The sequence below is a fragment of the Triturus cristatus genome, chromosome 10 (genome assembly GCF_964204655.1).
Source record: "Triturus cristatus chromosome 10, aTriCri1.1, whole genome shotgun sequence".
In the NCBI taxonomy this organism is placed as follows: domain Eukaryota; kingdom Metazoa; phylum Chordata; class Amphibia; order Caudata; family Salamandridae; genus Triturus; species Triturus cristatus.
The window spans coordinates 913,333,685-913,338,206 of record NC_140593.1 but is presented as its reverse complement, the minus strand read 5'-3'; positions in this window follow the sequence as shown (position 1 = coordinate 913,338,206).

The window sequence follows — 4,522 nt, the reverse complement described above, 5'->3', positions numbered from 1 at the left end:
GCAGCAGTCCCTCTGACCCCTCACCTCACCGCTGACATCCAAGAACAGGACCAGCAGGCACAACCTAGGTAAGCTTCCACCTCCCGCAAAGTCGCAGTCCATCAGTTATGGCAAGATTCACTGTTCCAGGTGAGCGGGGATCCAGCGTTTTCAAAAAGTTTTTGAACCCACACGACTTTTGTCACCATATCCGCCGGATCACTTTAAAGGTGGGCGCTCACTGGGTGCTAGTGGCTGCACCCCAAACATACACACCATACTCCTTCGCTGTCGGCAAGAAGTAGAGCACACACGGGGGTCCCAGTTGAAACTGCGCTTTATTTGAACACTCGGCATGACGCGTTTCGTTCTTGCGAACTTCCTCAGATGCTGTAATAAAGTGAACTGTTTGCCGCCCTCAGTTTAAAACCACAGTGTCCCTCTGTAATTGGTTGGATGCACTGCGAGCACTGCTGCAGGGAAAATACGGCCCGGACCCAACTGTGTGAGTCCGTGTGGAACAGACACCAGGCGTCAGTACTGGCCCAAGTGGATGGTGTCTGCTCCTTTCCCCCGGCTTGCCTTTGATCTTCTGGGGCGCGATCTCACACAGGCAGCAGTCCCTCTGACCCTTCACCTCACCGCTGACATCCAAGAACAGGAACCAGCAGGCACCACCTAGGTAAGCTGCCACCTCCCGCAAAGTCGCAGTCCATCAGTTATGGCAAGATTCACTGTTCCAGGTGAGCGGGGATCCAGTGTTTTCAAAAAGTTTTTGAACCCACACGACTTTTATCACCATTTCCGCTGGATCACTTTAAAGGTGGGCGCTCACTGGGTGCTAGTGGCTGCACCCCAAACATACACACCACACTCCTTCGCTGTCTGCAAGAAGTTGAGCACACACGGGGGTCCCAGTTGAAACTGCGCTTTATTTGAACACTCGGCATGACGCGTTTCGTTATTGCGAACTTCCTCAGATGCCGTAATAAAGTGAACTGTTTGCCGCCCTCAGTTTAAAACCACAGTGTTCCTTTGTAATTGATTGGATGCACTGCGAGCACTGCTGCAGGGAAAATACGGCCCGGACCCAACTGTGTGAGTCCGTGTGGAACAGACACCAGGCGTCAGTACTGGCCCAAGTGGATGGTGTCTGCTCCTTTCCCCCAGCTTGCCTTTGATCTTCTGGGGCGCGATCTCACACAGGCAGCAGTCCCTCTGACCCCTCACCTCACCGCTGACATCTAAGAACAGGAACCAGCAGGCACCACCGAGGTAAGCTGCCACCTCCCGCAAAGTCGCAGTCCATCAGTTAAGGCAAGATTCACTGTTCCAGGTGAGCGGGGATCCAGCGTTTTCAAAAAGTTTTTGAACCCACACGACTTTTATCACCATATCCGCTGGATCAATTTAAAGGTGGGCGCTCACTGGGTGCTAGTTGCTGCACCCCAAACATACACACCACACTCCTTCGCTGTCGGCAAGAAGTTGAGCACACACGGGGGTCCCAGTTGAAACTGCGCTTTATTTGAACACTCGGCATGACGCGTTTCGTTCTTGCGAACTTCCTCAGATGCCGTAATAAAGTGAACTGTTTGCCGCCCTCAGTTTAAAACCACAGTGTCCCTCTGTAATTGGTTGGATGCACTGCGAGCACTGCTGCAGGGAAAATACGGCCCGGACCCAACTGTGTGAGTCCGTGCGGAACAGACACCAGGCGTCAGTACTGGCCCAAGTGGCTGGTGTCTGCTCCTTTTCCCCGGCTTGCCTTTGATCTTCTGGGGTGCGATCTCACACAGGCAGCAGTCCCTCTGACCCTCACCTCACAGCTGACATCCAAGAACAGGACCAGCAGGCACCACCTAGGTAAGCTGCCACCTCCCGCGAAGTCGCAGTCCATCAGTTATGGCAAGATTCACTGTTCCAGGTGAGCGGGTATCCAGCGTTTTCAAAAAGTCTTTGAACCCACACGAATTTTACCACCATATCCGCTGGATCACTTTAAAGGTGGGCGCTCACTGGGTGCTAGTGGCTGCACCCCAAACATACACACCACACTCCTTCGCTGTCGGCAAGAAGTTGAGCACACACGGGGATCCCAGTTGAAACTGCGCTTTATTTGAACACTCGGCATGACGCGTTTCGTTCTTGCGAACTTCCTCAGATGCCGTAATAAAGTGAACTGTTTGCCGCCCTCAGTTTAAAACCACAGTGTCCCTCTGTAATTGGTTGGATGCACTGCGAGCACTGCTGCAGGGAAAATACGGCCCGGACCCAACTGTGTGAGTCCGTGCGGAACAGACACCAGGCGTCAGTACTGGCCCAAGTGGATGGTGTCTGCTCCTTTCCCCCGGCTTGCCTTTGATCTTCTGGGGCGCGATCTCACACAGGCAGCAGTCCCTCTGACCCCTCACCTCACCGCTGACATCCAAGAACAGGACCAGCAGGCACCACCTAGGTAAGCTGCCACCTCCCGCGAAGTCTCAGTCCATCAGTTATGGCAAGATTCACTGTTCCAGGTGAGCGGGTATCCAGCGTTTTCAAAAAGTCTTTGAACCCACACGTATTTTACCACCATATCCGCTGGATCACTTTAAAGGTGGGCGCTCACTGGGTGCTAGTGGCTGCACCCCAAACATACACACCACACTCCTTCGCTGTCGGCAAGAAGTTGAGCACACATGGAGGTCCCAGTTAAAACTGCGCTTTATTTGAACACTCGGCATGACGCGTTTCGTTCTTGCAAACTTCCTCAGATGCCGTAATAAAGTGAACTGTTTGCCGCCCTCAGTTTAAAACCACAGTGTCCCTCTGTAATTGGTTGGATGCACTGTGAGCACTGCTGCAGGGAAAATACGGGCCGGACCCAACTGTGTGAGTCCGTGTGGAACAGACACCAGGCGTCAGTACTGGCCCAAGTGGACGGTGTCTGCTCCTTTCCCCCGGCTTGCCTTTATCTTCTGGGGCGCGATCTCACACAGGCAGCAGTCCCTCTGACCCCTCACCTCACCGCTGACATCCAAGAACAGGACCAGCAGGCACCACCTAGGTAAGCTTCCACCTCCCGCAAAGTCGCAGTCCATCAGTTATGGCAAGATTCACTGTTCCAGGTGAGCGGGGATCCAGCGTTTTCAAAAAGTTTTTGAACCCACACGACTTTTGTCACCATATCCGCCGGATCACTTTAAAAACGGGCGCTCACTGGGTGCTAGTGGCTGCACCCCAAACATACACACCATACTCCTTCGCTGTCGGCAAGAAGTAGAGCACACACGGGGGTCCCAGTTGAAACTGCGCTTTATTTGAACACTCGGCATGACGCGTTTCGTTCTTGCGAACTTCCTCAGATGTCGTAATAAAGTGAACTGTTTGCCGCCCTCAGTTTAAAACACAGTGTCCCTCTGTAATTGGTTGGATGCACTGCGAGCACTGCTGCAGGGAAAATACGGCCCGGACCCAACTGTGTGAGTCCGTGTGGAACAGACACCAGGCATCAGTACTGGCCCAAGTGGTCGGTGTCTGCTCCTTTCCCCCGGCTTGCCTTTGATCTTCTGGTGCGCGATCTCACACAGGCAGCAGTCCCTCTGACCCCTCACCTCACCGCTGACATCCAAGAACAGGACCAGCAGGCACCACCTAGGTAAGCTGCCACCTCCCGCGAAGTCGCAGTCCATCAGTTATGGCAAGATTCACTGTTCCAGGTGATCGGGGATCCAGCCTTTTCAAAAAGTTTTTGAACCCACACGAATTTTACCACCATATCCGCTGGATCACTTTAAAGGTGGACGCTCACTGGGTGCTAGTGGCTGCACCCCAAACATACACACCACACTCCTTCGCTGTCTGCAAGAAGTTGAGCACACACGGGTGTCCCAGTTGAAACTGCGCTTTATTTGAACACTCGGCATGACGCGTTTCGTTCTTGCGAACTTCCTCAGATGCCGTAATAAAGTGAACTGTTTGCCGCCCTCAGTTTAAAACCACAGTGTCCCTCTGTAATTGGTTGGATGCACTGCGAGCACTGCTGCAGGGAAAATACAGCCCGGACCCAAGTGTGTGAGTCCGTGCGGAACAGACACCAGGCGTCAGTACTGGCCCAAGTGGATGGTGTCTGCTCCTTTCCCCCGGCTTGCCTTTGATCTTCTGGGGCGCGATCTCACACAGGCAGCAGTCCCTCTGACCCCTCACCTCACCGCTGACATCCAAGAACAGGAACCAGCAGGCACCACCTAGGTAAGCTGCCACCTCCCGCAAAGTCGCAGTCCATCAGTTATGGCAAGATTCACTGTTCCAGGTGAGCGGGGATCCAGCGTTTTCAAAAAGTTTTTGAACCCACACGACTTTTATCACCATTTCCGCTGGATCACTTTAAAGGTGGGCGCTCACTGGGTGCTAGTGGCTGCACCCCAAATATACACACCACACTCCTTCGCTGTCTGCAAGAAGTTGAGCACACACGGGGGTCCCAGTTGAAACTGCGCTTTATTTGAACACTCGGCATGACGCGTTTCGTTATTGCGAACTTCCTCAGATGCCGTAATAA